We start from the raw sequence: 21,063 nt of genomic DNA on the forward strand, positions 1-21,063 counted from the left end.
TAGGCCACGCGGTCTTACAACTTTAACGAAGTTCTTAAAATATAATTTGAGAAGTGAGTCTATTGACCTTAAATTTCAAACGGCGCAACAGAGAAATACCGTCATAGTGACTCTCTTTGTTAAGCGACCGCGACGGGACTCGAACCTGCAATCTCCGGATCCGAAGTCCGACGCTTTATCCATTAGGCCACGCGGTCTTACAACTTTAATAAAGTTCCTAAAATATAATTTAAAAAGTGTAGTCTAATGACCTTAAATTTCAAACAGTACTGAAAATACTAAATAAGAAATAGGCCAAGCGGTCGTAAAATGTTGCCATAATACTGAAAATATGTTTTGGAAAGTTTAGTCAAATGACCTTGAATTTGAAATAGGGCCATAGAAGAAATAGGCCAAGCGGTCATAAAATGTTGCCATAATACTGAAAATATGATTTGGAAAGTTTAGTCACATGACCTTGCATTTCAAATGGCGCAATAGAAAAAATATTGGCGTAGGGACTTTATTTGTTAAGCGACCGCGACAGGACTCGAGAACCTGCAATCTTCGGATCCGAAGTCCGACGCCTTATTTGTTAGGCCACGCGGTCTTACAATTTTAAAAAAGTTTTTAAAATATAATTTAAAAAGTGTAGTTTAATGACCTTAAACTTCAAACGGCGCAACAGAAAAAATACCGACGTAGCGACTCTCTTTGTTAAGCGAATGCGACGGGAATCGAACCTGTAATCTTCGGATCCAAAGTCCGACGCCTTATCCATTAAACCACGCGTTCTCATAACATCATCATAAATACTAAAATTATGATTTAGAATGCGCATTCTCATAACGTTACCATAAATACTAAAAATATGATTTGGAATGTGTAGTCAAATGACCTTGAATTTGAAATGGCGCAATAGAAAAATTTTGACGTAGCGACTCTCTTTGTTAAGCGACCGCGACAGGACTCGAACCCGCAAGCTTCAGATGCGAAGTGCGACGCCTTATCCATTAGGCCACGCGGTCTTACAATTTGAAAAAAGTTTTTAAAATATAATTTAAAAAGTGTAGTCTAATGACCTTAAACTTCAAATGGCGCAACAGAAAAAATACTGACGTAGCGACTCTCTTTGTTAAGCGAATGCGACGGGAATCGAACATGTAATCTTCGGATCCAAAGTCCGACGCCTTATCCATTAAACCACGCGCTCTCATAACATCATCATAAATACTAAAATTATGATTTAGAATGTGTAGTCAAATGACCTTGAATTTGAAATGGCGCAGTAGAAAAATATTGACGTAGCGACTCTCTTTGTTAAGCGACCGCGACAGGACTCGAACCTGCAATCTTCGGATCCAAAGTCCGACGCCTTATCCATTAGGCCACGCGGTCTTATAACGTTACCATAGTACTAAAATATAATTTGAAAAGTATGGCGCGATAGAAAAAATATTGACGTAGCGACTCTCTTTGTTAAGCGACCGCGACAGGAATCGAACCTGTAATCATCGGATCCGAAGCCCGACGCCTTATCCATTGAACCACGCATTCTCATAACGTTACCGACGTAGCGACTCTCTTTGTTAAGCGAATGCGACAGGACTCGAACCTGCAATCTTCGGATCCAAAGTCCGACGCCTTATCCATTAGGCCACGCGGTCTTACAATTTTATAAAGTTCTTAAAATATAATTTAAAAAGTGTAGTCTATTGACCTTAAATTTCAAACGGCGCAACAGAAAAAATACCGTCATAGCGACTCTCTTTGTTAAGCGACCGCGACAGGACTCGAACCTGCAATCTTCGGATCCGAAGTCCGACGCCTTATCCATTAGGCCACGCGGTCTTCTAACATTACCATAGTACTGAAAATATAATTTGGAAAGTGTAGTCAAATGACCTTGAATTTGAAATAGGGCCATAGAAGAAATAGGCCAAGCGGTCGTAAAATGTTGCCATAATACTGAAAATATGATTTGGAAAGTTTAGTCAAATGACCTTGAATTTGAAATAGGGCCATAGAAGAAATAGGCCAAGCGGTCATAAAATGTTGCCATAATAGTGAAAATATGATTTGGAAAGTTTAGTCACATGACCTTGCATTTCAAATGGCGCAATAGAAAAAATATTGGCGTAGGGACTTTATTTGTTAAGCGACCGCGACAGGACTCGAGAACCTGCAATATTCGGATCCGAAGTCCGACGCCTTATTTGTTAGGCCACGCGGTCTTACAATTTTAAAAAAGTTTTTAAAATATAATTTAAAAAGTGTAGTTTAATGACCTTAAACTTCAAACGGCGCAACAGAAAAAATACCGACGTAGCGACTCTCTTTGTTAAGCGAATGCGACGGGAATCGAACCTGTAATCTTCGGATCCAAAGTCCGACGCCTTATCCATTAAACCACGCGTTCTCATAACATCATCATAAATACTAAAATTATGATTTAGAATGCGCATTCTCATAACGTTACCATAAATACTAAAAATATGATTTGGAATGTGTAGTCAAATGACCTTGAATTTGAAATGGCGCAATAGAAAAATTTTGACGCAGCGACTCTCTTTGTTAAGCGACCGCGACAGGACTCGAACCTGCAATCTTCGGATCCGAAGTTCGACGCCTTATCCATTAGGCCACGCTGTCTTATAACATTACCATAGTACTGAAAATATAATTTGGAAAGTGTAGTCAAATGACCTTGAATTTGAAGTAGGGCCATAGAAGAAATAGGCCAAGCGGTTGTAAAATGTTGCCATAATACTGGAAATATGATTTGGAAAGTTTAGTCAAATGACCTCTGAATTTCAAATGGCGCAATAGAAAAAAAATTGACGTAGGGACTTTATTTGTTAAGCGACCGCGACAGGACTCGAACCTGCAATCCTCGGATTCGAAGACCGACGCCTTATCCATTAGGCCACGCGGTCTTACAATTTTAATACAGTTCTAAAATATAATTTGAAAAGTGTAGAGTTTAAAAAATGACCTTCAATTTCAAACGGCGCAACAGAAAAAATACCGACATAGCGACTCTCTTGATGAGCGACCGCGACAGGTCTCGAACCTGCAATCTTCGGATCCGAAGTTCGACGCCTTATCCATTAGGCCACGCTGTCTTATAACATTACCATAGTACTGAAAATATAATTTGGAAAGTGTAGTCAAATGACCTTGAATTTGAAATAGGGCCATAGAAGAAATAGGCCAAGCGGTTGTAAAATGTTGCCATAATACTGGAAATATGATTTGGAAAGTTTAGTCAAATGACCTCGAATTTCAAATGGCGCAATAGAAAAAATATTGACGTAGGGACTTTATTTGTTAAGCGACCGCGACAGGACTCGAACCTGCAATCCTCGGATTCGAAGACCGACGCCTTATCCATTAGGCCACGCGGTCTTACAATTTTAATGCAGTTCTAAAATATAATTTGAAAAGTGTAGAGTTTAAAAAATGACCTTCAATTTCAAACGGCGCAACAGAAAAAATACCGATATAGCGACTCTTTGATGAGCGACCGCGACAGGTCTCGAACCTGCAATCTTCGGATCCGAAGTCCGACGCCTTATCCATTAGGCCACGCGGTCTTACAATTTCATATAGTTCTTAAAATATAATTTAAAAAGTGTAGTCTAATGACCTTATATTTCAAACGGCGCAACAGAAAAAATACCGACGTAGCGACTCTTTTTGTTAAGCGAATGCGACAGGACAGCACTGAAAATATGATTTGGAAAGTGTAGTCAAATGACCTTGAATTTCAAATGGCACAATAGAAACAATATTGACGTAGCCATAATACTGAAAATATGATTTGGAAAGTTTAGTCAAATGACCTCGAATTTCAAATGGCGCAATAGAAAAAATATTGACGTAGGGACTTTATTTGTTAAGCGACCGCGACAGGACTCGAACCTGCAATCTTCGGATCCGAAGTCCGACGCCTTATCCTTTAGGCCACGCGGTCTTACAATTTTAATATAGTTCTAAAATATAATTTAAAAGTGTAGAGTTTGAAAAATGACCTTAAATTTCAAACGGCGCAACAGAAAAAAACCGACACAGCGACTCTCTTTGTTAAGCGACCGCGACAGGACTCGAACCTGCAATCTTCGGATCCAAAGTCCGACGCCTTATCCATTAGGCCACGCGGTCTTTTAACATAGCATTGAAAATATGATTTGGAAAGTGTAGTCAAATGACCTTGAATTTGAAATAGGGCCATAGAAGAAATAGGCCAAGCGGTCGTAAAATGTTGCCATAATACTGAAAATATGATTTGGAAAGTTTAGTCAAATGACCTTGAATTTCAAATGGCGCAATAGAAAAAATATTGACGTAGGGACTTTATTTGTTAAGCGGCCGCGACAGGACTCGAACCTGCAATATTCGGATCCGAAGTCCGACGCCTTATCCATTAGGCCACGCGGTCTTACAATTTTAACGAAGTTCTTAAAATGTAATTTAAAAAGTGTAGAGTTTAAAAAATGACCTTAAATTTCAAACGGCGCAACAGAAAAAATACCGACACAGCGACCCTCTTTGTTAAGCGGCCGCGACAGGACTCGAACCTGCAATCTTCGGATCCGAAGTCAGACGCCTTATCCATTAGGCCACGCGGTCTTACAATTTTAACGAAGTTCTTGAAATATAATTTAAAAAGTGAGTCAAATGACCTTAAATTTCAAACGGCGCAACAGAAAAAATACCGACATAGCGACTCTCTTTGTTAAGCGACCGCGACAGGACTCGAACCTGCAATCTTCAGATGCGAAGTGCGACGCCTTATCCATTAGGCCACGCGGTCTTACAATTTGAAAAAAGTTTTTAAAATATAATTTAAAAAGTGTAGTCTAATGACCTTAAACTTCAAATGGCGCAACAGAAAAAATACTGACGTAGCGACTCTCTTTGTTAAGCGAATGCGACGGGAATCGAACATGTAATCTTCGGATCCAAAGTCCGACGCCTTATCCATTAAACCACGCGCTCTCATAACATCATCATAAATACTAAAATTATGATTTAGAATGTGTAGTCAAATGACCTTGAATTTGAAATGGCGCAGTAGAAAAATATTGACGTAGCGACTCTCTTTGTTAAGCGACCGCGACAGGACTCGAATCTGCAATCTTCGGATCCAAAGTCCGACGCCTTATCCATTAGGCCACGCGGTCTTATAACGTTACCATAGTACTAAAAATATAATTTGAAAAGTATGGCGCGATAGAAAAAATATTGACGTAGCGACTCTCTTTGTTAAGCGACCGCGACAGGAATCGAACCTGTAATCATCGGATCCGAAGCCCGACGCCTTATCCATTGAACCACGCATTCTCATAACGTTACCGACGTAGCGACTCTCTTTGTTAAGCGAATGCGACAGGACTCGAACCTGCAATCTTCGGATCCAAAGTCCGACGCCTTATCCATTAGGCCACGCGGTCTTACAATTTTATAAAGTTCTTAAAATATAATTTAAAAAGTGTAGTCTATTGACCTTAAATTTCAAACGGCGCAACAGAAAAAATACCGTCATAGCGACTCTCTTTGTTAAGCGACCGCGACAGGACTCGAACCTGCAATCTTCGGATCCGAAGTCCGACGCCTTATCCATTAGGCCACGCGGTCTTCTAACATTACCATAGTACTGAAAATATAATTTGGAAAGTGTAGTCAAATGACCTTGAATTTGAAATAGGGCCATAGAAGAAATAGGCCAAGCGGTCGTAAAATGTTGCCATAATACTGAAAATATGATTTGGAAAGTTTAGTCAAATGACCTTGAATTTGAAATAGGGCCATAGAAGAAATAGGCCAAGCGGTCATAAAATGTTGCCATAATAGTGAAAATATGATTTGGAAAGTTTAGTCACATGACCTTGCATTTCAAATGGCGCAATAGAAAAAATATTGGCGTAGGGACTTTATTTGTTAAGCGACCGCGACAGGACTCGAGAACCTGCAATATTCGGATCCGAAGTCCGACGCCTTATTTGTTAGGCCACGCGGTCTTACAATTTTAAAAAAGTTTTTAAAATATAATTTAAAAAGTGTAGTTTAATGACCTTAAACTTCAAACGGCGCAACAGAAAAAATACCGACGTAGCGACTCTCTTTGTTAAGCGAATGCGACGGGAATCGAACCTGTAATCTTCGGATCCAAAGTCCGACGCCTTATCCATTAAACCACGCGTTCTCATAACATCATCATAAATACTAAAATTATGATTTAGAATGCGCATTCTCATAACGTTACCATAAATACTAAAAATATGATTTGGAATGTGTAGTCAAATGACCTTGAATTTGAAATGGCGCAATAGAAAAATTTTGACGCAGCGACTCTCTTTGTTAAGCGACCGCGACAGGACTCGAACCTGCAATCTTCGGATCCGAAGTTCGACGCCTTATCCATTAGGCCACGCTGTCTTATAACATTACCATAGTACTGAAAATATAATTTGGAAAGTGTAGTCAAATGACCTTGAATTTGAAGTAGGGCCATAGAAGAAATAGGCCAAGCGGTTGTAAAATGTTGCCATAATACTGGAAATATGATTTGGAAAGTTTAGTCAAATGACCTCGAATTTCAAATGGCGCAATAGAAAAAAAATTGACGTAGGGACTTTATTTGTTAAGCGACCGCGACAGGACTCGAACCTGCAATCCTCGGATTCGAAGACCGACGCCTTATCCATTAGGCCACGCGGTCTTACAATTTTAATACAGTTCTAAAATATAATTTGAAAAGTGTAGAGTTTAAAAAATGACCTTCAATTTCAAACGGCGCAACAGAAAAAATACCGACATAGCGACTCTCTTTGATGAGCGATCGCGACAGGTCTCGAACCTGCAATCTTCGGATCCGAAGTTCGACGCCTTATCCATTAGGCCACGCTGTCTTATAACATTACCATAGTACTGAAAATATAATTTGGAAAGTGTAGTCAAATGACCTTGAATTTGAAATAGGGCCATAGAAGAAATAGGCCAAGCGGTTGTAAAATGTTGCCATAATACTGGAAATATGATTTGGAAAGTTTAGTCAAATGACCTCGAATTTCAAATGGCGCAATAGAAAAAATATTGACGTAGGGACTTTATTTGTTAAGCGACCGCGACAGGACTCGAACCTGCAATCCTCGGATTCGAAGACCGACGCCTTATCCATTAGGCCACGCGGTCTTACAATTTTAATGCAGTTCTAAAATATAATTTGAAAAGTGTAGAGTTTAAAAAATGACCTTCAATTTCAAACGGCGCAACAGAAAAAATACCGATATAGCGACTCTTTGATGAGCGACCGCGACAGGTGTCGAACCTGCAATCTTCGGATCCGAAGTCCGACGCCTTATCCATTAGGCCACGCGGTCTTACAATTTCATATAGTTCTTAAAATATAATTTAAAAAGTGTAGTCTAATGACCTTATATTTCAAACGGCGCAACAGAAAAAATACCGACGTAGCGACTCTTTTTGTTAAGCGAATGCGACAGGACAGCACTGTGTCCACAGTACTGAAAATATGATTTGGAAAGTGTAGTCAAATGACCTTGAATTTCAAATGGCACAATAGAAACAATATTGACGTAGCCATAATACTGAAAATATGATTTGGAAAGTTTAGTCAAATGACCTCGAATTTCAAATGGCGCAATAGAAAAAATATTGACGTAGGGACTTTATTTGTTAAGCGACCGCGACAGGACTCGAACCTGCAATCTTCGGATCCGAAGTCCGACGCCTTATCCTTTAGGCCACGCGGTCTTACAATTTTAATATAGTTCTAAAATATAATTTAAAAAGTGTAGAGTTTGAAAAATGACCTTAAATTTCAAACGGCGCAACAGAAAAAATACCGACACAGCGACTCTCTTTGTTAAGCGACCGCGACAGGACTCGAACCTGCAATCTTCGGATCCGAAGTCCGACGCCTTATCCATTAGGCCACGCGGTCTTTTAACATAGCATTGAAAATATGATTTGGAAAGTGTAGTCAAATGACCTTGAATTTGAAATAGGGCCATAGAAGAAATAGGCCAAGCGGTCGTAAAATGTTGCCATAATACTGAAAATATGATTTGGAAAGTTTAGTCAAATGACCTTGAATTTCAAATGGCGCAATAGAAAAAATATTGACGTAGGGACTTTATTTGTTAAGCGGCCGCGACAGGACTCGAACCTGCAATATTCGGATCCGAAGTCCGACGCCTTATCCATTAGGCCACGCGGTCTTACAATTTTAACGAAGTTCTTAAAATGTAATTTAAAAAGTGTAGAGTTTAAAAAATGACCTTAAATTTCAAACGGCGCAACAGAAAAAATACCGACACAGCGACCCTCTTTGTTAAGCGGCCGCGACAGGACTCGAACCTGCAATCTTCGGATCCGAAGTCAGACGCCTTATCCATTAGGCCACGCGGTCTTACAATTTTAACGAAGTTCTTGAAATATAATTTAAAAAGTGAGTCAAATGACCTTAAATTTCAAACGGCGCAACAGAAAAAATACCGACATAGCGACTCTCTTTGTTAAGCGACCGCGACAGGACTCGAACCTGCAATCTTCGGATCCGAAGTCCGACGCGTTATCCATTAATACTGAAAATATGAGTTGGAAAGTGTAGTCAAATGACCTTGAATTTGAAATAGGGCCATAAAAGAAATAGGCCAAGCGGTCGTAAAATGTTGCCATAATACTGAAAATATGATTTGGAAAGTTAAGTCAAATGAACTTGAATTTCAAATGGCGCAATAGAAAAAACATTGACGTAGCGACTTTATTTGTTAAGCGACCGCGACAGGACTCGAACCTGCAATCTTCGGATCCGAAGTCCGACGCCTTATCCATTAGGCCACGCGGTCTTACAATTTTAACGAAGTTCTTGAAATATAATTTAAAAAGTGAGTCTATTGACCTTAAATTTCAAACGGCGCAACAGAAAAAAAACCGTCATAGCGATTTTCTTTGTTAAGCGACCGCGACAGAACTCGAACCTGCAATCTTCGGATCCGAAGCCCGACGCCTTATCCATTAGGCCAAGCGGTCTCATAACATTACCATAGTACTGAAAATATGATTTGGAAAGCGTGGTCAAATGACCTTGAATTTGAAATAGCGCCATAGAAGAAATAGGCCAAGCGGTCGTAAAATGTTGCCATAATACTGAAAATATGATTTGGAAAGTTTAGTCAGATGACCTTGAATTTCAAATGGCGCAATAGATAAAATATTGACATAGGGACTTCATTTGTTAAGCGACCGCGACAGGACTCGAACCTGCAATCTTCGGATCCGAAGTCCGACGCCTTATCCATTAGGCCACGCGGTCTTACAATTTTATAAAGTTCTTAAAATATAATTTAAAAAATGTAGTCTAATGACCTTATATTTCAAACGGCGCAACAGAAAAAATACCGACGTAGCGACTCTCTTTGTTAAGCGAATGCGACAGGACAGCACTGTGTCCACAGTACTGAAAATATGATTTGGAAAGTGTAGTCAAATGACTTTGAATTTCAAATGGCACAATAAAAACAATATTGACGTAGCGACTAAATTTCAAACGGCGCAACAGAAAAAATACCGTTGTCACAGCGACTCTCTTTGTTAAGCGACCGCGACAGGACTCGAACCTGCAATCTTCGGATCCGAAGTCCGACGCCTTATCCATTAGGCCACGCGGTCTCATAACATTACCATAGTACTGAAAATATGATTTGGAAAGCGTGGTCAAATGACCTTGAATTTGAAATAGGGCCATAGAAGAAATAGGCCAAGCGGTCGTAAAATGTTGCCATAATACTGAAAATATGATTTGGAAAGTTTAGTCAAATGACCTTGAATTTCAAATGGCGCAATAAAAAAAATATTGACGTAGGGACTTTATTCGTTAAGCGACCGCGACAGGACTCGAACCTGCAATCTTCGGATCCGAAGTCCGACGCCTCATCCATTAGGCTACGCGGTCTTACAATTTCAAAAAAGTTTTTAAAATATAATTTAAAAAGTGTAGTCTAATGACCTTAAACTTCAAATGGCGCAACAGAAAAAATACCGACGTAGCGACTCTCTTTGTTAAGCGAATGCGACGGGAATCGAACCTGTAATCATCGGATCCGAAGCCCGACGCCTTTTCCATTAAACCACTCATTCTCATAACGTTACCATAATTACTAAAAATATGATTTGGAATGTGTAGTCAAATGACCTTGAATTTGAAATGGCGCAATAGAAAATTTTTGACATAGCGACTCTCTTTGTTAAGCGACCGCGACAGGACTCGAACCTGCAATCTTCGGATCCGAAGTCCGACGCCTTATCCATTAGGCCACGCGGTCTTATAATTTTATAAAGTTCTTAAAATATAATCTAAAAAGTGTAGTCTAATGACCTCATATTTCAAACGGCGCAACAGAAAAAATACCGTCGTAGCGACTCTGTTTGTTAAGCGAATGCGACAGGACAGCACTGTGTCCACAGTACTGAAAATATGATTTGGAAAGTGTAGTCAAATGACCTTGAATTTCAAATGGCTTAATAGAAACAATATTGACGTAGCCATAATACTGAAAATATGATTTGGAAAGTTTAGTCAAATGATCTCGAATTTCAAATGGCGCAATAGAAAAAATATTGACGCAGGGACTTCATTTGTTAAGCGACCGCGACAGGACTCGAACCTGCAATCTTTGGATCCGAAGTCCGACGCCTTATCCATTAGGCCACGCGGTCTTACAATTTTAACGAAGTTCTTAAAATATAATTTGAAAAGTGTAGTCTAATGACCTTAAACTTCAAATGGCGCAACAGAAAAAATACCGACGTAGCGACTCTCTTTGTTAAGCGAATGCGACGGGAATCGAACCTGTAATCTTCGGATCCGAAGTCCGACGCCTTATCCATTAAACCACGCGTTCTCATAACATCATCATAAATACTAAAATTATGATTTAGAATGTGTAGTCAAATGACCTTGAAATCGAAATGGCGCAATAGAAAAATATTGACGTAGCGACTCTCTTTGTTAAGCGACCGCGACAGGACTCGAACCTGCAATCTTCGGATCCGAAGTCCGACGCCTTATCCATTAGGCCACGCGGTCTTATAACGTTACCATAGTACTAAAAATATAATTTGGAAAGTGATGGCGCAATAGAAAAAATATTGACGTAGCGACTCTCTTTGTTAAGCGACCGCGACAGGAATCGAACCTGTAAACATCGGATTCGAAGCCCGACGCCTTATCCATTAAACCACGCATTCTCATAACGTTACCATAAATACTAATAATATGATTTGGAATGTGTAGTCAAATGACCTTGAATTTGAAATGGCGCAATAGGAAAAATATTGACGTAGGGACTTTATTTGTTAAGCGAAGCCCGACGCCTTATCCATTAGGCCACGCGGTCTTACAATTTTAACGAAGTTCTTAAAATATAATTTGAAAAGTGTAGTCTAATGACCTTAAACTTCAAATGGCGCAACAGAAAAAATACCGACGTAGCGACTCTCTTTGTTAAGCGAATGCGACGGGAATCGAACCTGTAATCTTCGGATCCGAAGTCCGACGCCTTATCCATTAAACCACGCGTTCTCATAACATCATCATAAATACTAAAATTATGATTTAGAATGTGTAGTCAAATGACCTTGAAATCGAAATGGCGCAATAGAAAAATATTGACGTAGCGACTCTCTTTGTTAAGCGACCGCGACAGGACTCGAACCTGCAATCTTCGGATCCGAAGTCCGACGCCTTATCCATTAGGCCACGCGGTCTTATAACGTTACCATAGTACTAAAAATATAATTTGGAAAGTGATGGCGTATTAGAAAAAATATTGACGTAACGACTCTCTTTGTTAAGCGACCGCGACAGGAATCGAACCTGTAAACATCGGATTCGAAGCCCGACGCCTTATCCATTAAACCACGCATTCTCATAAGGTTACCATAAATACTAATAATATGATTTGGAATGTGTAGTCAAATGACCTTGAATTTGAAATGGCGCAATAGGAAAAATATTGACGTAGGGACTTTATTTGTTAAGCGAAGCCCGACGCCTTATCCATTAGGCCACGCGGTCTTACAATTTTAACGAAGTTCTTAAAATATAATTTGAAAAGTGTAGTCTAATGACCTTAAACTTCAAATGGCGCAACAGAAAAAATACCGACGTAGCGACTCTCTTTGTTAAGCGAATGCAACGGGAATCGAACCTGTAATCTTCGGATCCGAAGTCCGACGCCTTATCCATTGAACCACGCGTTCTCATAACATCATCATAAATACTAAAATTATGATTTAGAATGTGTAGTCAAATGACCTTGAAATCGAAATGGCGCAATAGAAAAATATTGACGTAGCGACTCTCTTTGTTTAGCGACCGCGACAGGACTCGAACCTGCAATCTTCGGATCCGAAGTCCGACGCCTTATCCACTAGGCCACGCGGTCTTATAACGTTACCATAGTACTGAAAATATAATTTGGAAACTGATGGCGCAATAGAAAAAATATTGACGTAGCGACTCTCTTTGTTAAGCGACCGCGACAGGAATCGAACCTGTAATCATCGGATTCGAAGCCCGACGCCTTATCCATTAAACCACGCATTCTCATAACGTTACCATAAATACTGAAAAAATGATTTGGAATGTGTAGTCAAATGACCTTAAATTTGAAATGGCGCAATAGAAAAAATATTGACGTAGGGACTTCATTTGTTAAGCGACCGCGACAGGACTCGAACCTGCAATCCTCGGATCCGAAGACCGACGCCTTATCCATTAGGCCACGCGGTCTTACAATTTTAATACAGTTCTAAAATATAATTTAAAAAGTGTAGAGTTTAAAAAATGACCTTCAATTTCAAACGGCGCAACAGAAAATATACCGACATAGCGACTCTCTTTGATGAGCGACCGCGACAGGTCTTATAACGTTACCATAGTACTAAAAATATAATTTGGAAAGTGATGGCGCGATAGAAAAAATATTGACGTAGCGACTCTCTTTGTTAAGCGACCGCGACAGGTATCGAACCTGTAATCATCGGATCCGAAGCCCGACGCCTTATCCATTAAACCACGCATTCTCATAACGTTACCATAAATACTAAAAGTATGATTTGGAATGTGTAGTCAAATGACCTTGAATTTGAAATGGCGCAATAGAAAAATTTTGACGTAGCGACTCTCTTTGTTAAGCGACCGCGACAGGACTCGAACCTGCAATCTTCGGATCCGAAGTCCGACGCCTTATCCATTAGGCCACGCGGTCTTACAATTTTATAAAGTTGTTAAAATATAATTTAAAAAGTGTAGTCTAATGACCTTATATTTCAAACGGCGCAACAGAAAAAACACCGACGTAGCGACTCTCTTTGTTAAGCGAATGCGACAGGACAGCACTGTGTCCACAGTACTGAAAATATGATTTGGAAAGTGTAGTCAAATGACCTTGAATTTCAAATGGCACAATAGAAACAATATTGACGTAGCGACTAAATTTCAAACGGCGCAACAGAAAAAATACCGTCATAGCGACTCTCTTTGTTAAGAGACCGCGATAGGACTCGAACCTACAATCTTCGGATCCGAAGTCCGACGCCTTATCCATTAGGCCACGCGGTCTTACAATTTTAACGAAGTTCTTAAAATATAATTTAAAAAGTGAGTCTATTGACCTTAAATTTCAAACGGCGCAATAGAAAAATATTGACGTAGCGACTCTCTTTGTTTAGCGACCGCGACAGGACTCGAACCTGCAATCTTCGGATCCGAAGTCCGACGCCTTATCCACTAGGCCACGCGGTCTTATACGTTACCATAGTACTGAAAATATAATTTGGAAACTGATGGCGCAATAGAAAAAATATTGACGTAGCGACTCTCTTTGTTAAGCGACCGCGACAGGAATCGAACCTGTAATCATCGGATTCGAAGCCCGACGCCTTATCCATTAAACCACGCATTCTCATAACGTTACCATAAATACTGAAAAAATGATTTGGAATGTGTAGTCAAATGACCTTAAATTTGAAATGGCGCAATAGAAAAAATATTGACGTAGGGACTTCATTTGTTAAGCGACCGCGACAGGACTCGAACCTGCAATCCTCGGATCCGAAGACCGACGCCTTATCCATTAGGCCACGCGGTATTACAATTTTAATACAGTTCTAAAATATAATTTAAAAAGTGTAGAGTTTAAAAAATGACCTTCAATTTCAAACGGCGCAACAGAAAATATACCGACATAGCGACTCTCTTTGATGAGCGACCGCGACAGGTCTTATAACGTTACCATAGTACTAAAAATATAATTTGGAAAGTGATGGCGCGATAGAAAAAATATTGACGTAGCGACTCTCTTTGTTAAGCGACCGCGACAGGTATCGAACCTGTAATCATCGGATCCGAAGCCCGACGCCTTATCCATTAAACCACGCATTCTCATAACGTTATCATAAATACTAAAAGTATGATTTGGAATGTGTAGTCAAATGACCTTGAATTTGAAATGGCGCAATAGAAAAATTTTGACGTAGCGACTCTCTTTGTTAAGCGACCGCGACAGGACTCGAACCTGCAATCTTCGGATCCGAAGTCCGACGCCTTATCCATTAGGCCACGCGGTCTTACAATTTTATAAAGTTGTTAAAATATAATTTAAAAAGTGTAGTCTAATGACCTTATATTTCAAACGGCGCAACAGAAAAAACACCGACGTAGCGACTCTCTTTGTTAAGCGAATGCGACAGGACAGCACTGTGTCCACAGTACTGAAAATATGATTTGGAAAGTGTAGTCAAATGACCTTGAATTTCAAATGGCACAATAGAAACAATATTGACGTAGCGACTAAATTTCAAACGGCGCAACAGAAAAAATACCGTCATAGCGACTCTCTTTGTTAAGCGACCGCGACAGGACTCGAACCTACAATCTTCGGATCCGAAGTCCGACGCCTTATCCATTAGGCCACGCGGTCTTACAATTTTAACGAAGTTCTTAAAATATAATTTAAAAAGTGAGTCTATTGACCTTAAATTTCAAACGGCGCAACAGAAAAAATACCGTCATAGCGATTTTTTTTGTTAAGCGACCGCGACAGAACTCGAACCTGCAATCTTTAGATCCGAAGTCCGACGCCTTATCCATTAGGCCAAGCGGTCTCATAACATTACCATAGTACTGAAAATATGATTTGGAAAGCGTGGTCAAATGACCTTGAATTTGAAATAGCGCCATAGAAGAAATAGGCCAAGCGGTCGTAAAATGTTGCCATAATACTGAAAATATGATTTGGAAAGTTTAGTCAGATGACCTTGAATTTCAAATGGCGCAATAGATAAAATATTGACATATGGACTTCATTTGTTAAGCGACCGCGACAGGACTCGAACCTGCAATCTTCGGATCCGAAGTCCGACGCCTTATCCATTAGGCCACGCGGTCTCATAACATTACCATAGTACTGAAAATATGATTTGGAAAGCGTGGTCAAATGACCTTGAAATTTAAATAGGGCCATAGAAGAAATAGGCCAAGCGGTCGTAAAATGTTGCCATAATACTGAAAATATAATTTGAAAAGTTTAGTCAAATGACCTTGAATTTCAAATGGCGCAATAAAAAAAATATTGACGTAGGGACTTTATTCGTTAAGCGACCGCGACAGGACTCGAACCTGCAATCTTCGGATCCGAAGTCCGACGCCTCATCCATTAGGCTACGCGGTCTTACAATTTTAAAAAAGTTTTTAAAATATAATTTAAAAAGTGTAGTCTAATGACCTTAAACTTCAAATGGCGCAACAGAAGAAATACCGACGTAGCGACTCTCTTTGTTAAGCGAATGCGACGGGAATCGAACCTGTAATCATCGGATCCGAAGCCCGACGCCTTATCCATTAAACCACGCATTCTCATAACGTTACCATAATTACTAAAAATATGATTTGGAATGTGTAGTCAAATGACCTTGAATTTGAAATGGCGCAATAGAAAAATTTTGGCATAGCGACTCTCTTTGTTAAGCGACCGCGACAGGACTCGAACCTGCAATCTTCGGATCCGAAGTCCGACGCCTTATCCATTAGGCCACGCGGTCTTATAATTTTATAAAGTTCTTAAAATATAATTTAAAAAGTGTAGTCTAATGACCTTATATTTCAAACGGCGCAACAGAAAAAATACCGTCGTAGCGACTCTCTTTGTTAAGCGAATGCGACAGGACAGCACTGTGTCCACAGTACTGAAAATATGATTTGAAAAGTGTAGTCAAATGACCTTGAATTTCAAATGGCACAATAGAAACAATATTGACGTAGCCATAATACTGAAAATATGATTTGAAAAGTTTAGTCAAGTGATCTCGAATTTCAAATGGCGCAATAGAAAAAATATTGACGTAGGGACTTTATTTGTTAAGCGACCGCGACAGGACTCTAACCTACAATCTTTGGATCCGAAGTCCGACGCCTTATCCATTAGGCCACGCGGTCGTACAATTTTGATACAGTTCTAAAATATAATTTAAAAAGTGTAGAGTTTAAAAAATGACCTTAAATTTCAAACGGCGCAACAGAAAAAATACCGACATAGCGACTCTCTTTGATGAGCGACCGCGACAGGTCTCGAACCTGCAATCTTCGGATCCGAAGTCCGACGCCTTATCCATTAGGCCACGCGGTCTTACAATTTTATAAAGTTCTTAAAATATAATTTAAAAAGTGTAGTCTAATGACCTTATATTTCAAACGGCGCAACAGAAAAAATACCGACGTAGCGACTCTCTTTGTTAAGCGAATGCGACAGGACAGCACTGTGTCCACAGTACTAAAAATATGATTTGGAAAGTGTAGTCAAATGACCTTGAATTTCATTTGAAAGTTTAGTCAAATGACCTCGAATTTCAAATGGCGCAATAGAAAAAATATTGACGTAGAGACTTTATTTGTTAAGCGACCGCGACAGGACTCGAACCTGCAAACTTCGGATCCGAAGTCCGATGCCTTATCCATTAGGCCTCGCGGTCTTATAACATTACCATAGTACTGAAAATATGATTTGGAAAGTGTAGTCAAATGACCTTGAATTTGAAATAGGGCCATAGAAGAAATAGGCCAAGCGGTCGTAAAATGTTGCCATAATACTGAAAATATGATTTGGAAAGTTTAGTCAAATGACCTTCAATTTCAAATGGCACAATAGAAAAAATATTGACGTAGGGACTTTATTTGTTAAGCGACCGCGACAGGACTCGAACCTGCAATCTTCGGATCCGAAGTCCGACGCCTTATCCATTAGGCCACGCGGTCTTACAATTTGAAAAAAGTTTTTAAAATATAATTTAAAAAGTGTAGTCTAATGACCTTAAACTTCAAATGGCGCAACAGAAAAAATACCGACGTAGCGACTCTCTTTGTTAAGCGAATGCGACGGGAATCGAACCTGTAATCTTTGGATCCGAAGTCCGACGCCTTATCCATTAAACCACGCGTCTCATAACATCACCATAAATACTAAAATTATGATTTAGAATGTGTAGTCAAATGACCTTGAATTTGAATGGCGCTAGAAAAAATTGACGTAGCGACTCTCTTTGTTAGGCGACCGCGACAGGACTCGAACCTGCAATCTTCGGAATCCGAAGTCCGACGCCTTATCCATTAGGCCAAGCGGTCTCGTAACATTACCATAGTACTGAAAATATGATTTGGAAAGCGTGGTCAATGACCTTGAATTTGAAATAGCGCCATAGAAGAAATAGGCCAAGCGGTCGTAAAATGTTGCCATATACTGAAAATATGATTTGGAAAGTTTAGTCAGATGACCTTGAATTTCAAATGGCGCAATAGATAAAATATTGGCATAGGGACTTATTTGTTAAGCGACCGCGACAGGACTCGAACCTGCAATCTTCGGATCCGAAGTCCGACGCCTTATCCATTAGGCCACGCGATCTTACAATTTTATAAAGTTCTTAAAATATAATTTAAAAAGTGTAGTCTAATGACCTTATATTTCAAACGGCGCAACAGAAAAAATACGACGTAGCGACTTTCTTTGTTAAGCGAATGCGACAGGACAGCACTGTGTCCACAGTACTGAAATATGATTTGGAAGTGGTAGTCAAATGACTTTGAATTTCAAATGGCACAATAAAAACAATATTGACGTAGCGACTAAATTCAAACGGCGCAACAGAAAAAATATCGTCGTCACAGCGACTCTCTTTGTTAAGCGACGACCGCACAGGACTCGAACCTGCAATCTTCGGATCCGAAGTCCGACGCCTTATCCATTAGGCCACGCGGTCTCATAACATTACCATAGTACTGAAATATGATTTGAAAGCGTGGTCAAATGACCTTGAATTTGAAATAGGGCCATAGAAGAAATAGGCCAAGCGGTCGTAAAATGTTGCCATAATACTGAAAATATGATTTGGAAAGTTTAGTCAATGACCTTGATTTCAATGGCGCAATAAAAAAAAATATTGACGTAGGGACTTTATTTGTTAAGCGACCGCGACAGGACTCCAACCTGCAATCTTCGGATCCGAAGTCCGACGCCTCATCCATTAGGCTACGCGGTCTTACAATTTTAAAAAAGTTTTTAAAATATAATTTAAAAAGTGTAGTCTAATGACCTTAAACTTCAAATGGCGCAACAGAAAAAATACCGACGTAGCGACTCTCTTTGTCAAGCGAATGCGACGGGAATCGAACCTGTAATCATCGGATCCGAAGCCCGACGCCTTATCCATTAAACCACGCATTCTCATAACGTAACCATAATTACTAAAAATAATTTTGGAATGTGTAGTCAAATGACCTTGAATTTGAAATGGCGCAATAGAAAAATTTTGACATAGCGACTCTCTTTGTTAAGCGACCGCGACAGGACTCGAACCTGCAATCTTCGGATCCGAAGTTCGACGCCTTATCCACTAGGCCACGCGGTCTTATAACATTACAATAGTACTAATTTGGAAAGTGTAGTCAAATGACCTTGAATTTGAAATAGGGCCATAGAAGAAATAGGCCAAGCGGTCGTAAAATGTTGCCATAATACTGAAAATATGATTTGGAAAAATTATCAAATGAACTTGAATTTCAAATGGCGCAATAGAAAAAATATTGACGTAGGGACTGTATTTGTTAAGCGACCGCGACAGGACTCGAACCTGCAATCTTCGGATCCGAAGTCCGACGCCTTATCCATTAGGCCACGCGGTCTTACAACTTTAACGAAATTATTAAAATATAATTTAAAAAGTGAGTCTATTGACGTTAAATTTCAAACGGCGCAACAGATAAAATACCGTCATAGCGATTTTCTTTGTTAAGCGACCGCGACAGGACTCGAACCTGCAATCTTCGGATCCGAAGTCCGACGCCTTATCCATTAGGCCAAGCGGTCTCATAACATTACCATAGTACTGAAAATATGATTTAAAGCGTGGTCAATGACCTTGAATTTGAAATAGCGCCATAGAAGAAATAGGCCAAGCGGTCGTAAAATGTTGCCATAATACTAAAATATGATTTGGAAAGTTTAGTCAAATGACCTTGAACTTCAAATGGCGCAATAGATAAAATATTGACGTAGGGACTTCATTTGTTAAGCGACCGCGACAGGACTCGAATCTGCATTCTTCGGATCCGAAGTCCGACGCCTTATCCATTAGGCCACGCGGTCTTACATTTTAATACAGTTCTAAAATATAATTTAAAAAGTGTAGAGTTTAAAAAATGACCTTAAATTTAAACGGCGCAACAGAAAAAATACCGACATGGCGACTCTCTTTGTTGAGCGACCGCGACAGGACTCGAACCTGCATCATCGAATTCGAATCCGACGCCTTATCCATTAGGCCACGCGGTCTTACAACTTTCATACAGTTTCTAAAACATAAATTTAAAAGTGTAGAGTTTAAAAAATGACCTTAAATTTCAAACGGCGTCGCAACAGAAAAAATACCGCCGTAGCGACTCTCTTTGTTAAGCGACCGCGACAGGACTCGAACCTGCAATCTTCGGATCCGAAGTCCGTACGCCTCATCCATTAGGCTACGCGTCTTACAATTTTAAAAAAGTTTTTAATATATAATTTAAAAAGTGTAGCCTAATGACCTTAAACTTCAAATGGCGCAACAGAAGAAATACCGACGTAGCGACTCTCTTTGTTAAGCGAATGCGACGGGAATCGAACCTGAATCATCGGATCCGAAGCGCGACGCCTTATCCATTAAACCACGCATTCTCATAACGTTACCATAATTACTAAAAATATGATTTGGAATGTGTAGTCAAATGACCTTGAATTTGAAATGGCGCAATAGAAAAATTTTGGCATAGCGACTCTCTTTGTTAAGCGACCGCGACAGGACTCGAACCTGCAATCTTCGGATCCGAAGTCCGACGCCTTATCCATTAGGCCACGCGGTCTTATAATTTTATAAAGTTCCTAAAATATAATTTAAAAAGTGTAGTCTAATGACCTTATATTTCAAACGGCGCAACAGAAAAAATACCGTCGTAGCGACTCTCTTTGTTAAGCGAATGCGACAGGACAGCACTGTGTCCACACGTACTGAAAATATGATTTGGAAAGTGTAGTCAAATGACTTGAATTTCAAATGGCACAATAGAAACAATATTTAACGTAGCCATAATACTGAAAATATGATTTGGAAAGTTTAGTCAAATGATCTCGAATTTCAAATGGCGCAATGAAAAAAATATTGACGTAGGGACTTTATTTGTTAAGCGACCGCGACAGGACTCGAACCTACAATCTTTGGATCCAAAGTCCGACGCCTTATCCATTAGGCCACGCGGTCGTACAATTTTGATAACAGTTCTAAAATATAATTTAAAAAGTGTAGGTTTAAAAATGACCTTAAATTTCAAACGGCGCAACAGAAAAAATCCGACATAGCGACTCTCTTTGATGAGCGACCGCGACAGGTCTCGAACCTGCAATCTTCGGATCCGAAGTCCGACGCCTTACCCATTAGGCCACGCGGGTCTTACAATTTTATAAAGTTTTT

General features: G+C 39.8%; 59 non-coding genes across 59 annotated transcripts; all 59 read right to left on the bottom strand.

The window, feature by feature from the left end:
* Nucleotides 1-124: 124 nt before the first annotated feature.
* Trnar-ucg lies at nt 125-197 on the bottom strand. Its single transcript has one exon. It is a non-coding gene; the product is annotated as a tRNA-Arg (tRNA).
* A 1,107-nt stretch (nt 198-1,304) lies between these two features.
* Trnaq-uug lies at nt 1,305-1,377 on the bottom strand. Its single transcript has one exon. It is a non-coding gene; the product is annotated as a tRNA-Gln (tRNA).
* Nucleotides 1,378-1,573: 196 nt separating this feature from the next.
* Nucleotides 1,574-1,646, bottom strand: Trnaq-uug. The gene has a single exon. It is a non-coding gene; the product is annotated as a tRNA-Gln (tRNA).
* A 111-nt stretch (nt 1,647-1,757) lies between these two features.
* Nucleotides 1,758-1,830, bottom strand: Trnar-ucg. Its single transcript has one exon. It is a non-coding gene; the product is annotated as a tRNA-Arg (tRNA).
* Nucleotides 1,831-2,558: 728 nt separating this feature from the next.
* On the bottom strand, nt 2,559-2,631 carry Trnar-ucg. Its single transcript has one exon. It is a non-coding gene; the product is annotated as a tRNA-Arg (tRNA).
* Nucleotides 2,632-2,842: 211 nt separating this feature from the next.
* Nucleotides 2,843-2,915, bottom strand: Trnar-ucg. The gene has a single exon. It is a non-coding gene; the product is annotated as a tRNA-Arg (tRNA).
* A 116-nt stretch (nt 2,916-3,031) lies between these two features.
* Nucleotides 3,032-3,104, bottom strand: Trnar-ucg. The gene has a single exon. It is a non-coding gene; the product is annotated as a tRNA-Arg (tRNA).
* A 210-nt stretch (nt 3,105-3,314) lies between these two features.
* Nucleotides 3,315-3,387, bottom strand: Trnar-ucg. Its single transcript has one exon. It is a non-coding gene; the product is annotated as a tRNA-Arg (tRNA).
* Nucleotides 3,388-3,502: 115 nt separating this feature from the next.
* Trnar-ucg lies at nt 3,503-3,575 on the bottom strand. The gene has a single exon. It is a non-coding gene; the product is annotated as a tRNA-Arg (tRNA).
* Nucleotides 3,576-3,882: 307 nt separating this feature from the next.
* On the bottom strand, nt 3,883-3,955 carry Trnar-ucg. The gene has a single exon. It is a non-coding gene; the product is annotated as a tRNA-Arg (tRNA).
* Nucleotides 3,956-4,070: 115 nt separating this feature from the next.
* Trnaq-uug lies at nt 4,071-4,143 on the bottom strand. Its single transcript has one exon. It is a non-coding gene; the product is annotated as a tRNA-Gln (tRNA).
* Nucleotides 4,144-4,347: 204 nt separating this feature from the next.
* On the bottom strand, nt 4,348-4,420 carry Trnar-ucg. The gene has a single exon. It is a non-coding gene; the product is annotated as a tRNA-Arg (tRNA).
* A 118-nt stretch (nt 4,421-4,538) lies between these two features.
* Trnar-ucg lies at nt 4,539-4,611 on the bottom strand. The gene has a single exon. It is a non-coding gene; the product is annotated as a tRNA-Arg (tRNA).
* A 481-nt stretch (nt 4,612-5,092) lies between these two features.
* Nucleotides 5,093-5,165, bottom strand: Trnaq-uug. Its single transcript has one exon. It is a non-coding gene; the product is annotated as a tRNA-Gln (tRNA).
* Nucleotides 5,166-5,362: 197 nt separating this feature from the next.
* Trnaq-uug lies at nt 5,363-5,435 on the bottom strand. The gene has a single exon. It is a non-coding gene; the product is annotated as a tRNA-Gln (tRNA).
* Nucleotides 5,436-5,546: 111 nt separating this feature from the next.
* Trnar-ucg lies at nt 5,547-5,619 on the bottom strand. Its single transcript has one exon. It is a non-coding gene; the product is annotated as a tRNA-Arg (tRNA).
* A 728-nt stretch (nt 5,620-6,347) lies between these two features.
* Nucleotides 6,348-6,420, bottom strand: Trnar-ucg. The gene has a single exon. It is a non-coding gene; the product is annotated as a tRNA-Arg (tRNA).
* Nucleotides 6,421-6,630: 210 nt separating this feature from the next.
* Trnar-ucg lies at nt 6,631-6,703 on the bottom strand. Its single transcript has one exon. It is a non-coding gene; the product is annotated as a tRNA-Arg (tRNA).
* A 400-nt stretch (nt 6,704-7,103) lies between these two features.
* On the bottom strand, nt 7,104-7,176 carry Trnar-ucg. Its single transcript has one exon. It is a non-coding gene; the product is annotated as a tRNA-Arg (tRNA).
* A 115-nt stretch (nt 7,177-7,291) lies between these two features.
* Nucleotides 7,292-7,364, bottom strand: Trnar-ucg. The gene has a single exon. It is a non-coding gene; the product is annotated as a tRNA-Arg (tRNA).
* A 321-nt stretch (nt 7,365-7,685) lies between these two features.
* Nucleotides 7,686-7,758, bottom strand: Trnar-ucg. Its single transcript has one exon. It is a non-coding gene; the product is annotated as a tRNA-Arg (tRNA).
* Nucleotides 7,759-7,875: 117 nt separating this feature from the next.
* On the bottom strand, nt 7,876-7,948 carry Trnar-ucg. The gene has a single exon. It is a non-coding gene; the product is annotated as a tRNA-Arg (tRNA).
* A 204-nt stretch (nt 7,949-8,152) lies between these two features.
* On the bottom strand, nt 8,153-8,225 carry Trnar-ucg. Its single transcript has one exon. It is a non-coding gene; the product is annotated as a tRNA-Arg (tRNA).
* Nucleotides 8,226-8,343: 118 nt separating this feature from the next.
* Nucleotides 8,344-8,416, bottom strand: Trnar-ucg. The gene has a single exon. It is a non-coding gene; the product is annotated as a tRNA-Arg (tRNA).
* Nucleotides 8,417-8,782: 366 nt separating this feature from the next.
* Trnar-ucg lies at nt 8,783-8,855 on the bottom strand. The gene has a single exon. It is a non-coding gene; the product is annotated as a tRNA-Arg (tRNA).
* Nucleotides 8,856-8,966: 111 nt separating this feature from the next.
* Trnar-ucg lies at nt 8,967-9,039 on the bottom strand. The gene has a single exon. It is a non-coding gene; the product is annotated as a tRNA-Arg (tRNA).
* A 210-nt stretch (nt 9,040-9,249) lies between these two features.
* On the bottom strand, nt 9,250-9,322 carry Trnar-ucg. The gene has a single exon. It is a non-coding gene; the product is annotated as a tRNA-Arg (tRNA).
* Nucleotides 9,323-9,605: 283 nt separating this feature from the next.
* On the bottom strand, nt 9,606-9,678 carry Trnar-ucg. The gene has a single exon. It is a non-coding gene; the product is annotated as a tRNA-Arg (tRNA).
* A 210-nt stretch (nt 9,679-9,888) lies between these two features.
* Trnar-ucg lies at nt 9,889-9,961 on the bottom strand. The gene has a single exon. It is a non-coding gene; the product is annotated as a tRNA-Arg (tRNA).
* Nucleotides 9,962-10,258: 297 nt separating this feature from the next.
* Nucleotides 10,259-10,331, bottom strand: Trnar-ucg. Its single transcript has one exon. It is a non-coding gene; the product is annotated as a tRNA-Arg (tRNA).
* A 321-nt stretch (nt 10,332-10,652) lies between these two features.
* On the bottom strand, nt 10,653-10,725 carry Trnar-ucg. The gene has a single exon. It is a non-coding gene; the product is annotated as a tRNA-Arg (tRNA).
* Nucleotides 10,726-11,022: 297 nt separating this feature from the next.
* Trnar-ucg lies at nt 11,023-11,095 on the bottom strand. The gene has a single exon. It is a non-coding gene; the product is annotated as a tRNA-Arg (tRNA).
* A 607-nt stretch (nt 11,096-11,702) lies between these two features.
* Trnar-ucg lies at nt 11,703-11,775 on the bottom strand. Its single transcript has one exon. It is a non-coding gene; the product is annotated as a tRNA-Arg (tRNA).
* Nucleotides 11,776-12,382: 607 nt separating this feature from the next.
* On the bottom strand, nt 12,383-12,455 carry Trnar-ucg. Its single transcript has one exon. It is a non-coding gene; the product is annotated as a tRNA-Arg (tRNA).
* A 274-nt stretch (nt 12,456-12,729) lies between these two features.
* On the bottom strand, nt 12,730-12,802 carry Trnar-ucg. Its single transcript has one exon. It is a non-coding gene; the product is annotated as a tRNA-Arg (tRNA).
* Nucleotides 12,803-13,207: 405 nt separating this feature from the next.
* Trnar-ucg lies at nt 13,208-13,280 on the bottom strand. The gene has a single exon. It is a non-coding gene; the product is annotated as a tRNA-Arg (tRNA).
* A 280-nt stretch (nt 13,281-13,560) lies between these two features.
* On the bottom strand, nt 13,561-13,633 carry Trnar-ucg. Its single transcript has one exon. It is a non-coding gene; the product is annotated as a tRNA-Arg (tRNA).
* Nucleotides 13,634-13,743: 110 nt separating this feature from the next.
* Nucleotides 13,744-13,816, bottom strand: Trnar-ucg. The gene has a single exon. It is a non-coding gene; the product is annotated as a tRNA-Arg (tRNA).
* A 273-nt stretch (nt 13,817-14,089) lies between these two features.
* Nucleotides 14,090-14,162, bottom strand: Trnar-ucg. Its single transcript has one exon. It is a non-coding gene; the product is annotated as a tRNA-Arg (tRNA).
* A 405-nt stretch (nt 14,163-14,567) lies between these two features.
* On the bottom strand, nt 14,568-14,640 carry Trnar-ucg. The gene has a single exon. It is a non-coding gene; the product is annotated as a tRNA-Arg (tRNA).
* A 280-nt stretch (nt 14,641-14,920) lies between these two features.
* Trnar-ucg lies at nt 14,921-14,993 on the bottom strand. Its single transcript has one exon. It is a non-coding gene; the product is annotated as a tRNA-Arg (tRNA).
* Nucleotides 14,994-15,387: 394 nt separating this feature from the next.
* On the bottom strand, nt 15,388-15,460 carry Trnar-ucg. Its single transcript has one exon. It is a non-coding gene; the product is annotated as a tRNA-Arg (tRNA).
* Nucleotides 15,461-15,670: 210 nt separating this feature from the next.
* Trnar-ucg lies at nt 15,671-15,743 on the bottom strand. The gene has a single exon. It is a non-coding gene; the product is annotated as a tRNA-Arg (tRNA).
* Nucleotides 15,744-16,040: 297 nt separating this feature from the next.
* On the bottom strand, nt 16,041-16,113 carry Trnar-ucg. Its single transcript has one exon. It is a non-coding gene; the product is annotated as a tRNA-Arg (tRNA).
* A 321-nt stretch (nt 16,114-16,434) lies between these two features.
* Nucleotides 16,435-16,507, bottom strand: Trnar-ucg. Its single transcript has one exon. It is a non-coding gene; the product is annotated as a tRNA-Arg (tRNA).
* A 117-nt stretch (nt 16,508-16,624) lies between these two features.
* Nucleotides 16,625-16,697, bottom strand: Trnar-ucg. Its single transcript has one exon. It is a non-coding gene; the product is annotated as a tRNA-Arg (tRNA).
* Nucleotides 16,698-16,967: 270 nt separating this feature from the next.
* Nucleotides 16,968-17,040, bottom strand: Trnar-ucg. The gene has a single exon. It is a non-coding gene; the product is annotated as a tRNA-Arg (tRNA).
* Nucleotides 17,041-17,250: 210 nt separating this feature from the next.
* Nucleotides 17,251-17,323, bottom strand: Trnar-ucg. The gene has a single exon. It is a non-coding gene; the product is annotated as a tRNA-Arg (tRNA).
* A 292-nt stretch (nt 17,324-17,615) lies between these two features.
* Nucleotides 17,616-17,689, bottom strand: Trnar-ucg. Its single transcript has one exon. It is a non-coding gene; the product is annotated as a tRNA-Arg (tRNA).
* Nucleotides 17,690-17,896: 207 nt separating this feature from the next.
* Nucleotides 17,897-17,969, bottom strand: Trnar-ucg. Its single transcript has one exon. It is a non-coding gene; the product is annotated as a tRNA-Arg (tRNA).
* Nucleotides 17,970-18,252: 283 nt separating this feature from the next.
* On the bottom strand, nt 18,253-18,324 carry Trnar-ucg. Its single transcript has one exon. It is a non-coding gene; the product is annotated as a tRNA-Arg (tRNA).
* Nucleotides 18,325-18,530: 206 nt separating this feature from the next.
* Nucleotides 18,531-18,603, bottom strand: Trnar-ucg. The gene has a single exon. It is a non-coding gene; the product is annotated as a tRNA-Arg (tRNA).
* Nucleotides 18,604-18,899: 296 nt separating this feature from the next.
* Nucleotides 18,900-18,972, bottom strand: Trnar-ucg. The gene has a single exon. It is a non-coding gene; the product is annotated as a tRNA-Arg (tRNA).
* A 201-nt stretch (nt 18,973-19,173) lies between these two features.
* Nucleotides 19,174-19,246, bottom strand: Trnar-ucg. The gene has a single exon. It is a non-coding gene; the product is annotated as a tRNA-Arg (tRNA).
* A 111-nt stretch (nt 19,247-19,357) lies between these two features.
* Trnar-ucg lies at nt 19,358-19,430 on the bottom strand. The gene has a single exon. It is a non-coding gene; the product is annotated as a tRNA-Arg (tRNA).
* A 206-nt stretch (nt 19,431-19,636) lies between these two features.
* Trnar-ucg lies at nt 19,637-19,709 on the bottom strand. Its single transcript has one exon. It is a non-coding gene; the product is annotated as a tRNA-Arg (tRNA).
* Nucleotides 19,710-20,385: 676 nt separating this feature from the next.
* Trnar-ucg lies at nt 20,386-20,458 on the bottom strand. Its single transcript has one exon. It is a non-coding gene; the product is annotated as a tRNA-Arg (tRNA).
* A 322-nt stretch (nt 20,459-20,780) lies between these two features.
* Trnaq-uug lies at nt 20,781-20,853 on the bottom strand. Its single transcript has one exon. It is a non-coding gene; the product is annotated as a tRNA-Gln (tRNA).
* A 115-nt stretch (nt 20,854-20,968) lies between these two features.
* On the bottom strand, nt 20,969-21,041 carry Trnar-ucg. The gene has a single exon. It is a non-coding gene; the product is annotated as a tRNA-Arg (tRNA).
* Nucleotides 21,042-21,063: the final 22 nt, after the last annotated feature.

This window comes from Ctenocephalides felis, unplaced genomic scaffold, assembly GCF_003426905.1.
Source record: "Ctenocephalides felis isolate EL2017-DRISC unplaced genomic scaffold, ASM342690v1 CF-g0.4_SCAFFOLD_03572, whole genome shotgun sequence".
Lineage (NCBI taxonomy): Eukaryota > Metazoa > Arthropoda > Insecta > Siphonaptera > Pulicidae > Ctenocephalides > Ctenocephalides felis.